Here is a 14,443-nt window from a genome sequence, read left to right as displayed (position 1 = left end):
TTACAGGAATGTCCTGATTCTGGTGTGTGTATTCTGGTTCACCAAAGAACGTTGTGTTGTCTCAAATGAAAGCCAGAGTCAATAGGGTCATCAATGTCACTGTGAAACATATGCACAGCTATTATGTAAGAAGTTGCGTGTGTGTGTATATATACTGAAAACATATTCTTAAAATCTGTATCAAATTAGTCACCAGCAAAGGTGAAAAACAGGTTTGTCAGATAACAGACGAATAATCGTATTTTAATATAAAAACTGATTGATGTCTCGTTCACAATGGGACACCTCTCACCACTCTAAACTGAATACAAAAGAAGGATTGTGAGGACTTCAGAGAAAAAAATTGAACAGGAAGAGAAGTAGAGGGGGAACCCTATCTGATGAGTACACTTCAAAGATTTGCTCTGCTATATTTGGGAGATAGGGAGTTTTCTTTATCACCTTTTACTTAGGGATAAAAGGACAGTGCTTTTGCTTTATGGAAAAAGGTGTCTCAACCAGGCTTGGTTGAAAATGTTGAAGAGGACTTTGGGTAATAAACTTGAGACAAGTGAATGACTTGCTTAGTCTCTTGTTTAGAGAGTTTAGTCTCTAAACAACAGACTTATGATTTGTTTTATATGGGAACATTTGTTTCCAATATTCTTACTCATTATCACTTGATTCTTTAATCTTTGATAATAAATTTATTCTTGTTTTCACTATAAATATGTTTAAGAGTGGTGTTCAGCAAAGTGCTGGTTCTGAGTTGTATCTGACAAGCTGATGTCTTCTGTTCCTTTGAGAATAGCAGGCCTGGTAATTCTGTGAGCATTCAGTGGATAAGGGACTGGACATTGCAGAGAACACTCTAGCGGGTGGGGTGGGTGGGGAGTGCCATGTGCCTATTGCCACCTGTACAGAGAGAGCAAGGCCTGAGAGGACCTGGAAGGTAGTGCTTCTGCTGCCCAGAGGCTGTTGGTTTCAGGGAACTGATCCACCACAGACAGAGACAAGACTCGTTCGTGCTAAGGGCTGTTGGATAGCCTTGTGGAGTGTCACACTCTTCCACTTGTGGTGTAGAACTCCTTTCCTGGGACAACAGCATCTGTTTGTCTTGAGTCAGATGGGAGTCCTCTTAGATACCTACTTAGGGTGACCAGACGTCCCGATTTTATCGGGACTGTCACGATATTTGCTTGTTTGTCCCGCGTCCTGACCAATGTGTGGTCGGGACACTGGACAAACAAGCAATTTTGCCCTACTCCGCCCCCTCCATCCCACATTGGCTCCCTCCCCAAATCCCTGCCCTGGCCCCGCCTCTTCCCCATGCATGTGGCACTCCTCCTCCTCCCTCCCAGGCTTGTTGCTGTAATGGCGGCAAGCCTGGAGGGAGGGGGTGGTGGCTGGCTTCCAGTTTGTGGAGCTGGTGAGTAGGGGCACTGGGCGGGCAAGGGGGGCTGGCAAGGGGGCTGCTCCCCCAGGAGGTAGACGGGGGGGGCTCCGGACCCCAGCAACAGCGGGGGGAGAGTAGCTTGGGGCCGCATGAGTGGCCATGTAAAGTTTATCGGCTTGGACGGGACCCCGCCCCGCGCCAGCATGTTGCGCCGGCCGCCACAGGCCAGGTAAGGAGCCGAGTCGCCCCCTCCCCTCTCATCCTGGCTCCTCAGCTGAGCCCCCCCTGTCACCCTCCCAGGGGAGCAGCCCCCTTGCCCGCCTGGTCCCCGTACTCACAAGCCACAGGAACTAGAAGCCGGCCACCACTCCCTCCCTCCAGGCTTGCACCGGCATTCCAGCGGCAAGCCTGGGAGGGAGGAGGAATGCCGCTCAGCTGAGGAGCTGGGGGGAGGAGGGGACTCGGTTCCTTACCTGGCCTGCAGCGGCCGGCAAGACATGCTGACACGGGGCGGGGACACTACCCCCCTACAGGGCAGGGCGAGGAACCAGCCAGGGTCTGCCCCTCCAGCCAATAAACTTTATGTACCCACTCACGCGGCCCTGAGACGCTCTCCCCTGCCGCTGGCGGGGTCCGGAGCCCTGCGCCTCTTGCTCCAGCGGCTCCTTCCCTGTGGGGCGGTGGGACGTGTCGCATGTGCCCTGGGGGGGGGAGGGAAGGGCGGGCAGCAGCCACGACGCGGCCGGCACCTGCAAAACAGCTTTTTTTTTTTTTCTCCCCCCCCCCCCCCCCCCCCGCTCTTCCCCCTCCCCCCCCCCCCCCCCGCATCCCGATATTTCCCATCAGTGATCTGGTCACCCTATCCCTACTTCCCTTTGAAATTGGTAGGATGATGGTTAGAGGTTGAGGCATCATTCCCTTCCCTCCTACCCCCTGATTACTAAGTTGATGGGTTCCCAGGCATGGTTTGTGGGTATTTTCTATTGCACATATAAAATACTGTGATAAAAGTTAAAATACAGCAGTGCAGTAAATGTTGGGTTTGTATGTTTGGGCAAATCTGGAGTCTTGTTTTAATTTTTGCTCCTGTATTAATTTTTGCTAATGCTGTGGCCTGCTGTTGGTGTTTGAAATGCAGAGCTGGTGGTGTTGGTTTTTTTTTTTTTTTTTTTTTAAACATCTTTTAGTTTATTTCCTCTTAGTCCTAGAAGCCGGATAGCAACTTGTAAAATGTAAAAATCTCCCTATTCATCTAGTCTGTGGATCCAGGGATGCATTTGTCCTTTTAAACAGCTGAGGTATTGCCAAAACTAGAATATTGCCAGCTCTGTTTATGAATCCGTGTTTGAAAATAACACACCAGATTCTTTGCATAATAAAACCAAACTGGGCTCAATGCCAAGAGAATTCAGTCATTCAGAAAAATCAAGGGAGAAAAACTGGTTCCATGAAGGAAGAGCTGGTGCTTAAAGGAGGCTAAAATGGTTAGAAATGTACCAAACCATATTATGCCACAAATGTAGTTTAAAATATCTGGAAGCTTGTATCTTTCACGTTGTGATCTTTTCCCAACCTAGAGTTAGGGACAAATATTGATGTTGACATGTGCTGGAGCTTGTGTTGTAAAACATGCTACAGGAAGAGCAAGGATGGTCCAGTGGTTTAGGCTCTAACATGGGACATGTGAGATCCAAGTGCCATGGGACCACAGACTCCCATGTGACCATAGGCAAGTCAGTTGGTCAATTTGTGCCTCAGTTTCCCATCAGTAAAATAGGGATGGCTATACTTTGTCCTCATGCAGATGTTTTGAGGATAAATATGTTAAAGATCGTGAGACACTCAGATACCATGTTAATGGGAACCATGTAAGTACCTGTGATTGGTACTCAAAATAAATTTCAATCTAGGCTTGAGCCTTTTATGTCTTTGAAAGCGGCTTATGCCTTGAGTTTCTTATATAATTTCATAGATAATTTTTTTTAAGGCCAGATTGAACCACTATGATCATCTACTCCTGACCTCCCACATAACAAAGAGCAAAGAATCTTGTCCAGTAATTTCTGCATCAAACCTATAATTTCTGTTTAATCTAGAATATATGTTTTAAAAGGAGATCATCTTGATTTAAAGACTTCAAGTGATGGAGAATCCACTAAGTCCCTAGATAGGTTATTCCATTGGATAATTAATGTCACTGTTTGCAAAGTTGTGCCTTATTTTAATTTATATGTGTTAAGACAAATGTAAATAATATTTTATATTAATCATAGCTTTGTACATTGCTGCTACTAACAACTACTAATACAGGTTTGCCATTACATATTGCAGCTTGATAAGTAGAACTGTTATTTTTAGATCTGCAGGTCTCTTGTTCATTTTGCAGCAGGATGAATTCCTATCACTTGGCAGTTTATTACATGTGTGTACAGTGCCTGTTGTCACAGTTCAGGGTAACTGCACCTGTGTTTCCCCCTCTATATGGTCCACCAAGGCCATTCACTCTCAGGATTCTGGCTCTCCAGCTATCACCTCTTTTGGCGGATGCATGTGTTTCTCCTCCTCCTGAGCAGGGTATTTCCAGGCTTCATAGTTGTCTGTGTTGTGGATTCCCCAGCAAATCAGACTGCCCCAGCAGGACTGGTTTGCCTTCCTTTTTCAAAGGCTATAAACAACCGAATTGCCTAAAGTTATAAATTGCCGCACAGCTCTTTTTAAGCAGGCACATTTATTCTTAAGGTGAAAGTATTACAGAGAAAACATACTTAAAAGAACCTACACACATACTAATAAGCTTACCAGAGATTGTCCCAACTCCAACAAGGACTCTAGCAGGTGTCAGTTCTTCGAACACCACCAAGGTTTTTTTCCTGTGGTCACAAATTTTATACCTCAGAACAAGCACCCTATGAGTCTCGTGTTCTCCTTCATACCGTTTGGGTCCTTGAAGAGAAACCTATGGTCTCTAGGAATCCAGGCGTAGCTTCAAAATCTTGTGTTCAAGGTGGGGCATCTGTGCATTCCCTTCAGGTATTTCCTAGGAAATCCATTTTACTTGAAAAATTGATATTGTTTCAAAGAGTTCTTTGATGCTTGTAACACTTCCCAAGGTTTATATTAGTCAGGTCTCCTCCCTGGAGAATGTATGTACAATCTCACAATAATATATCAACACTTGCATTTTAATACAACGAATTCCTAAAATACTTTAATCTTAATCCAGTAAGTTTTGTCCAAGATATTGCAGGAAAATGCCATATCTGTCACACCTATCAATGGGGCCATCAACTCTGATAGTGGCCTTTAGGTGCTGCCGCAATATATATACTGAATAATAATACCTAAACCCTAATTTCTGATTTGAAGCCTTTTCATTAAGTCTGATGCAACTTAGTAATTACTGCAGAAAACATTATCACTTTTAAAGATGGACATAAACTGGAGCACTTGAGTCCAGGCTCCCTTGAACTCTAGGGAAATTAGGTTCTGAATTTGGAGACTTGGACTCTAGTTAGAACATCTTTGTTGGTCTGACTTTTGAAGCTGATTACTTGGTTTAAGTGTGGGAAATACCTCATGTTCTCTCTTGGAAGTAGATAGAAGCCTGTAAAGAGGACCTAAGTGCTGCTACTGCTGACAGATAATGGAGGTGGTTCCTCAGTTCAGGTGGCAGCAGTGCAACTATTGAGCTTACATTTGAGGATCAGAAAATGTAGGTCCTGCAAGGATATAACCCATATTTGATCAGTGGCTTTTAAATAAATATTCATTTCTACATATCTGCATTTCTATCTTTGCATATTTGAAGTTCCTGTAATGTAGGTGCTGTACAAAGATCATATATAAAAACAAAACCGAAGAGATCTGTCCTTTTGATTTAATTTCTTTTGCACTGGTTCTCTGGGGAATGCTGTGATGAAACAATGAGTCTTACAGCATGATATGAAGATAGTGAAGGACTCTTTCTGATTTCCTTGGGAAAGCATTCCAGAACCTTGGGCCTGTTGTTGATGGCTTCCTGGAGTCTACACCTGAGCTCTTTCAAACACAGTGTGCTGGGTAATTGCAGATGCCATGGTGGCCCTGGAACAAGAGGTTGTCCCTGAGATAGCATGGGGATATCAAGTTAAGGGCTTGGCAAATCCATATCAGAACTTTGAAGTGGATCTGGTAATGCACTGGCTCTCCTTACAAGTTGTGACATGCCAGTGAAATATACTCTCTTCAGCTCGCTCTGTTTAGAGGATGGGCTGCTGTGTTGTGTACCAGTTGCAGTGTCCTTGTGTAGGCTGAGGAAGAGTGAGTTACAGACAGTCCAGCCTGGAGGAGATTGAAGTGTGAATTACTATGGGTAGGCCATGATACAAGTGGAAGAGGTGGAATTGTCTTGCTAACCAGAGATGAAATCCAAAACCTGTGGAGATCAGATGTCCCCAGTTGAGGGTCAGGTGTTAGTGCTTGTTGATTCCTAAAGTTAGAGTGAAGAGAGCAGCAAAACCCTGTATAAAACCACAGAACTTGTCCGTCCCATTGCTTAGCTGCTAGTGCTGTAGAGCACGCAACTGTCGCTATTCTTTCTTCTCTAGCTTTTTGTCAAAGACAAATCTTGGTGTTCTGAATGCAGAGCAAGAAATATTGATATTTCCTACATGTTTCCTCAGACAATCCAAATATAAGGATGAGAACACGGAATTGTAGCAAAAAATTTTAGATTATGATTTAGGAAATCTGGTTTCTGTTCCCTGCTCTGTCATATTCTTCCCGTGTGATCCGGGGCAAGCCACCTACACACTGTACCTCTATTCACTATCTGCAAAATGAGGATGACAGTACTTCCCTACTTCACAGGGATTTTGCTGCCTAATTAAATGAATGCTTGTGAGGAATCAAGACCCTATGGTGATAGTGGTCATATACGAACCTAGATAAGGTCAGATATGAGAGAGCTTAAGTCAAGGATCCTTCCCCACTCTGAACTTTAGGGTACAGATGTGGGGCCCTGCATGAAAACGTCTAAGCTTAACTACCAGCTTAGATCTGGTCCGCTGCCACCACTCCCAATGTGCTAATTCCCTTCCCTGGGTAGCCTTGAGAGACTCTTCACCAATTCCTGGTGAATACAGATCCAAACCCCTTGGATCTTAAAACAAGGAGAAATTAACCATCCCCCCCTCCTTTCTCCCACCAACTCCTGGTGGATCAAGATCCAACCCCCTTGGATCTAAAAACAAGGACAAATCAATCAGGTTCTTAAAAAGAAGGCTTTTAATTAAAGAAAAAGGTAAAAATCATCTCTGTAAAATCAGGATGGAAAATAACTTTACAGGGTAATCAAACTTAGAGCCCAGAGGACCCCCCCTCTAGCCTTGGGTTCAAAGTTACAGCAAACAGAGGTAAACACCCTAATAAAAAGGTACATTTACAAGTTGAGAAAACAAAGATAAAATTAACATGCCTTGCCTGGCTGTTTCCTTACAAGTTTGAAATATGAGAAACTTGCTCAGAAAGATTTGGAGAGCCTGGATTGATGTCTGGTCCCTCTTAGTCCCAAGAGCGAACAACCCCCAAAACAAAGAGCACAAACAAAAACCTTCCCCCCGACCAAGATTTGAAAGTATCTTGTCCCCTTATTGGTCCTTTGGGTCAGGTGTCAGCCAGGTTACCAGAGCTTCTTAACTCTTTACAGGTAAAAGGATTTTGGAGTCTCTGGCCAGGAGGGATTTTATAGTATTGTACACAGGAGGCCTGTTGCCCTTCCCTTTATAGTTATGACAGCTTATCTACAGAGCAGATGGAGGGTGAAATCCTGTCCTTACTAAAGTCAGGGCAAAACTCCCATTGACTTCATTGGGGTCAGCATTTTTACCTAAGTCTTTAGATATATTGTGGTTATGATTTTATCCCTATTCAAAACTCTTTATTCATGAACAGCTGGGTTCAAAATCATAGTACCTTGTGTGACCCAAGGTGCCTAGGGTAGCTCACGCTGAAAATGCCAAGGTCAGAGAAGGCTGCAAAAAGGAGAGCCGATTTCCCCCAAAACAGGTGGTTAACACTGTAACTAGATTCACCAACCAGTCATAAGCTATGCTCCTGATCCCTCACTCTCGTTATTTAGAAGCTAAATAAAAGAAATCGCACAGCCCCGTTATTGCATTCCAATCTCAGGCTCCCAATCAGCAAATAGGTCCAATAAAGTGAGGAGTTAAAGATTTATTCATTGTACAAAATGTTCTTCTGAACCCCAAAAGGCCAGCACCATTACCAGATCAATACTAGTTTGGATTTTACCCAAAATACGATGCTGCCTGCCAATCCTTTAGTATCTAAAACCAAACATTTATAATAAAAGAAAAGAATGAGAAGAGAATTATTACATGGTCAAAACAATCTGATATATGGATTCTGAAGTCATATGTCGCTATCAGGTTATTAGATACATTGATGAGTTTGCTGGCTTGTAAAAATCCCTCTGGAACACATCCACAGCTTGGATGGGTCAATTCAGCCCTTTGTTCAAAGCTTCAGTTTATAGAGAAATTGCTCCAGAGGTGAGAAGCAGGATCGAAGACAAAATGGAAGTGATACAGCTGCCTTTTTATATTCTTGGCCATGTGGCTTGTACATCCTTTGTCCCAAACACAAGCTCACAGTACATGGGCATGGAAAATTATTTGGAGTCCCCTGACCATAGGCATGTTGCTACATTGTCCTGCTGATTCATAGGCGTAGCCCCTGGCTTCTCTCAAAGGGTTAATTATACAGCTGATTGTGTTTGATGGGCCATCAAGCAGGCTGGGTAGTGCTGATGCCAATCTGTCAGGGGGTGTCAGCAAGATGGACAGCACAAGTTTGAGATATCAATATAAGGTACATATGTATAACTCACATACAAAGATGATACATATACACAAGCTTACCATATTTAGCAAATCATCATTTTCCACTGATACCTTATATGGCGTATCTTGTATAAGATTCATTGTAATTTTGTAATAATGGTACTGATAATATAAATGATTCCTCATATTCTATACAGTATCGCACCTTGCCTCCCACCAAGGAAGCATGGATGTACAGTCCTTCTGGGACTGTTGATGCCATGCTGTGAATTACTTGGTAGGGACTGCTAAAAGATCAGTGTGTCTAGTACCATCAACGTGGATTCCAAGGGCATCTCTGCCACGGTGTATTCTAGGTTTCAGAGTAACAGCCGTGTTAGTCTGTATCCGCAAAAAGAAGAACAGGAGTACCACAAGTACTCCTGTTCTTCTTTTTGGTGTATTCTAGGTTCATCAGCCAAAAGTGCTGGAATAGATTGTTTATTCTTCAGTGGTCTCCCAAAAAAACAGTATCTGCCAAGGGACCAAGCTGATATGCTTTTAAAAATAAAGGTTGAAGTGTAAAACCTTTGAGGGATCCATATAATACAGCTATAGATGTTCTGATGTACATAATGGTTGCCAAACATTTTACAGGTTTTCCATGTTCTCCCAGATTTCAGGTGAAGGCTTCTTACTAGTAGAAAACTTCAGGGATTTCTGATTGTACAAGAGTCTCTGAAACAGATATAACTTCTCAAAGGACAAGATATCACTCATTGCCTAGAACCATGTGAAAATTAGGAGAAGGTAACACTCCTGCATTTGCACATGATCTACAGACATGTATAAGCAAAGCTATAATTACAAATTGAATTAAATAGTGTGAGTGTGTAACGGGAAAGAACTGTACTAAAGAAAAGTTTATAACACTAATCTATGGCTGACAGAGCTCTTTAAAATGTACCAATACTTCTAAATTTCTATAAACTATGCAAACTACTGTGCTGCTTCTTGAGTAAGCCAGCGCAGAGCCACATGGAAAACTAGTTAACTGAACTAAATTGTTTCTTTTCCCCCTCAGCCCATTTTCAGCTCAAAGGAATAAAACTGCATTATAATGGATGCCAAATCTGTTTTTATAAACAAAAGTGAACCAAAATACAAAGTAGGTGTAGAAAAGAGCATTGATAGGAAAAACTAATTCTCTTGCTGTTTCGAAACTCAATATAGCTTTAAGAAAAGTCCGTGTAAACCTGCAGAAATTGGGTCAGATGTAGCTCTCTAAGATGACTGATCTCATTAAGATCAGCAATATTTTTTTTTTATTCCTTGCTTATTTAATTTTGTTGTTTTTCCCTGAGAGTGTAGGAATTGGGAATGTAGACTAGATAACAATGTTTTCTATCCACACTTACCAGCTAACAGAGAATGAAGGACACATACTGCAGTGTACTTCCCATAACTGGCATTTTCTTGTGTAGTACAGCAGTTTGCGATGAATCCCCCTGCTGTAATAGTATTGCAGAGGAGTTGTTGAACCTTTCTTACTAGTGATGATGCACAGGTTGGAAAGGATCCAGCTAAACTCTCATACCCTAGGCTGAGTTTGCAAGGCAGTCTGTTTTTTAAAATTAAAATTATTAACTTGAAAATAATACATTTGATCTGAAATCAGTGAGAATGTGGAATTCCACAATGCCACTTTTCAAAGTAGAACTACTCATTAAGCTTTCCTACACAGACCCCAAATTTTGATTTACAATGAGACCCGCTGAAGAATGAGTAAAAAATGCTACTAAATCAATGTTCTCTACTACTCATTTTGCACGAGTGGAAACAATTTCACAAGATGCCAGGCAGCAGTGGAGAATCAGGCCCATTATGTTTACTGACTCTGCAGAGAGTTAAAAAATGATTTGTAAGCTGAGGGCCGACAACATAAGAGAGCCACTGCTGAAACAGCACGCTCTGCTCCTGTAAATGATTGTGAAATTGTGTACGTGTATCTTGCATTTCTTGCTACCCAGGAAATGGTGTAATCTTTAGGTGGCCTTCGCTGTTCAGTACAAACTATATCTTATTCCTTTGTATTTTGCTAGAAGGAGTCAACAAGTCCATCTGATCTCCTGAAATCTGGAAATCCTCACGGAGAATTTATTGGACATGGTGTTCCATGGCACATCCTGTTTCAAAACAAACTTCAGATGTTAATAGACAAGCTGCGTGGGTGTTGTGTGCTCTAACTCATGACCCAATAAACTCAGAAATATAACCTGTTACAGAATCCTACTATTACTATGGATCTTTTTCCCCTTGCCAGGGGACAGTCTTAAATAGATGTCAGATATATGAAATCTCTATCATACGGCAAGCTTTACACATACAGTATTTATAATATAAAATTAATCTCGCTACAAAAACGTGGTAAAGGGAATAAAGTTAATCTGTTTAAATAAATAAACCCAAAGCATGCATACATAAATTGAGATGTTGTAGGCCTATTAAACTTGGAATTACTATATGCTGTTAAACTTTGAATAAATTAATATATAAATAAGGGGAAAAAAATCCAGAAGACTGCTGAGAAGGACCTGATACATTGAGGAGTATCTCTTCTCAATTCATTTTATTACTCCATGCCTTACTTACCTTTGTATTAACTGATTTGTCACCACAAGGATCCATGTATTTTCCTGGAAAGGACAATTTTCTTTTTGCCAGCTACATGGTGTTGTAGAAATTAAATTTATTTAGCACTTTGCTTGTGCTAAATAAAATAAAATAAGAAACAACTTTACAAAAATGAATGTTTATTCTTTACTTATTTTAGAAGCAGAAATTTGAGAGAAAGCAAATAATTTAAAAAAATGTTAAAATAACATGAAGGTTTTGAGATACAGCAAAAAGGCTGGACATTTGCACTCGTGAGAATGATTAGGTCACTGTTCTACTTCTTACTGTTTATAGAGGATCACGTGAATGGCAATATCTAGGCAGTCAGTTGAGTTCAAGGAGGATGCAGTAACAGCTTTAATTCTGGGGTGTTCTTGCTCTATGTATAGTTAAGCTAGATCTTTATCACTTTAATTATTTGAAGGTCTTATCTTTAATATTTTGTGTTTTACATATGCACATATTAGAATCTAATAATATTTTGCTCTTGCATAGCACTTTTGATCCATAGATCTCAGACTTTATAAAAAGAAGGTATCATTCCCCTTTCCCAGATGGGTAAACTCAGGCATAGGGAGATGAAGTAACTTCCTCCAAGGTGTCGTGTGTCAAAATATGCCGAGGAACTGCACTAGTACAAAGGGGCTGATCCTGGCCCAATGAAAAGCAAAACTCCCAATGACGTCGATAAAAGCAGGATTGATTTCAGTGGAAAAAAATAATATGGAAACAATATATTTTTTTATTTGATTTTTTATATACATCCATCCTAAAAAGTTGATACCCAGCTGAGAGGAATGCATTAAGCATGATGTATTAGTTAAAAAATGTGGTATGACAGTCACCTGCTTTTTCTTCAAGAACCAATACACCTATATAGACTTTCTTTAAACTTCAGGCATGTGTGAATGCTCTAAGAAGCAACATAGCTCTGGTAAAGCATGTCCTATTATTACAAAGCAAACTTCCATTGACATGTATCAGAAAAAATGGGAGAAAGTGCTAGTAGGTAATCTAGCATTTCTCATTGCCAATGCAGAATTGCTTCCTTCGGTATAGTCTCCAGCACTTTTGCCCCAGTTTTAAAAATTTCAAGTGATCAGGCATCTATTGCTTCCTCTGGGAGACCATTTCAGTTGAATAGATTTCACCATAAGGACTCCTAAAATAGGTGTTTGTAGCCTGAAAAACTTGCTGTGCAATATAAATTGTAATGTTGACTTGACACATGCTAAGGGCCTTATTTTGCATTCCAAACTCCTGTTAGCTTAAGAGAGAAGCTGCCAGAAACTGGGAGCAGACCATGGGATGGATCCCTCCCCTGTTCTGTTCATTCTTTCTGAAGCACCTGGCATTGTACGCTGGGCTGGATGGACCATTGGTCTGACCCAGTATGGCCGTTCTTATGTTCTTAGAAGTTGTTGGTGTTCTAAGAATGTGCGGTCTCATCCTTATATTTTATAAAGTAAAGCAGTAGGTGCACATGCTCAATTTTATTTTTTTTATAGTAGATTGTGTATAATGGGATTCAATCTAGTCTTTTCATAGTTAAGGTTGAAGCCATGTTATATTATAAGCGTTAGTTTTAGTTATTCCATCCCCAGCCCAATTATTTTGGTTAGCAACATTTTTTGGACTGAAAAATGCCAGATTTGCTCCAACTGCTAAAGAGAAATTCTTTGCACAATTTAAAAAAAAAATGAAATTTTGGGGTCTTCTGGGTAAGTAGACCCGACCTTCCCACACTATAAAGCTGTCCTTGCACCTTTGAAAAGCATCAGGGTATGCTCTGGGCAAAATTTCAGAGGAGAAAGGTGCCCCTTGATGGTATATTGTGTTTAGAAGACAACAGGCTAATCTCATAATGAGCAGAATTGGGGACGATTTCTTACAGATCTAGCTATCATTTCTAAATTAGATCAAAGATAGAAAGACCAGGGTAATACAGAAGTTTTATTGTAAAACCAGTACAGTATATTGTAACTTGAAATGAAATGTAATATCTTTTCTCTGTCAGGAAAAGATAAGTATATAAACAAAATTTTGAGAACTCATTGTCTTTTTATTGTCTGTAGCTCAAAAGTTGCTTATTACTATTCCTTCAAATTTTCCACACAGCTACATCTTTTATAATTAGTGTAGCTAATTAAAAAGTCTTATTTTCAAAGTATCTAAAGTTTTAGGTCCCTCTACCCTTTAAAGAAATAAGCTTGATTGTAAAACTTCTAACTTTACATATTTTAAATAACATTTAAAATCTAGGACATAAGTTAATTATTGGTTTTTAAAATATTTATGAAATGTGGTTATAATTTGGCACACTGACAGGTATCTTAAGTATCTTTAGGGCTTTATATGCAGGGCAAGGAGAAGTGGAGAAAAAATGTATCTACTGCAACATTTATGCAAGTTGATCTTTGGCTAGCTGGAAGAAAAGGGGCATTGTCCCTTTAAGGGCCCCCTGACAGCAAGTGGGGAGAAAATGAAAAGTTTATGGGGATGGACAAGAAGGGAGGAAGAATTTGAAGCCAGGTCAGGACAGGGTCACTGCATTGCCCTTCCTGTTGACCAGAAGAGTGGAGAGGTATTTATACCCCATGCAGCCACAAAGAGGCCCTGTTGAGCAGGATCAGGATTTGGCACACTGGCTGGTATCTTACAACTTCCAGGGCTTTACAACGCTTATGCAGAGCAAGGAGAAATGAGAGCCTTGCAAACAATTCTGATGTGTGTCAGAGCAGTGAAAAGGCAATAGGAGCTAGAGGGCCCAGGACTGAAGAGCAAGACAGAGATAGCGAGCCAGGAACTCCATGGAGATCTTAAGTTCTACAGTGGGCCAGTAGTTTTAATAATAATTTATAAAAGGCAATAGGCTGAAAAATATGAGTAAAAGTTAAGGTTGCTACTGTGTGTGTGCATATACTGAGGAATGTACAGTTAGAGAGTGGAAAAAGCAGTTGGTTGGAAATGAACAGTTAAGAAAAGGCTGATAAATATTCAAATGCACCATTAGGTCAGCAATCTCTTGAAGAAATGTACATATGTGAAATACTGTGGTGCACATTCCAAAAACAACCTTACTCTAGCCCCTTATAGCTACCCATTATCCATTTATTAGGGTTCAGTTGCATCATAAGTGAATACACCTTGACTCCTTTCATCTTCCTGTGGTAAATAAGTAACTTGATTAGACAAGCACCCAAGAAAAGCATCTCATACTTAGGATGGCACAAGGCAGTATGATTGCAATTGATAGGAAGAAAGTAAGGAGAGAATTTAGCTGAATATAAACAAAAGCAAGCATCCTGACAGTGAGATTTATTAGACTGTGGAATAGTCTCCCAAGGGAAGTAGTGGAAGTCATTGCTTGTGACTTTAAAAAGAAGACTGGATACGTGCACTGAAAATGAACGTCTGGGAACAACCATATGGAGGTAGTGTAATGGACTAGGTGACTTAAATCTTGTCCATCTCTAATGTCTATGAATCCAGTGCCATAAAGTCAGACATTTTGGATTCCTGAAAATAGAGATGTAGAGGATAAATGGGCTGTTATCGGACAGGATTTTAA

The 14,443-nt window shown here is 40.9% G+C and overlaps 1 protein-coding gene across 3 annotated transcripts in view; it reads left to right on the top strand.

Moving 5' to 3' along the window:
• MCF2L (MCF.2 cell line derived transforming sequence like) overlaps nucleotides 1–14,443 on the top strand; it is a 266,086-nt gene that overhangs the window by 47,145 nt on the left and 204,498 nt on the right. The gene's annotated exons all lie outside the window — the stretch shown is intronic.

This window comes from Trachemys scripta, chromosome 1, assembly GCF_013100865.1.
Source record: "Trachemys scripta elegans isolate TJP31775 chromosome 1, CAS_Tse_1.0, whole genome shotgun sequence".
NCBI lineage: Eukaryota > Metazoa > Chordata > Testudines > Emydidae > Trachemys > Trachemys scripta.
The sequence above is the reverse complement of the archived record's forward strand: the minus strand, read 5'-3'. Positions and strand labels throughout refer to the sequence as shown.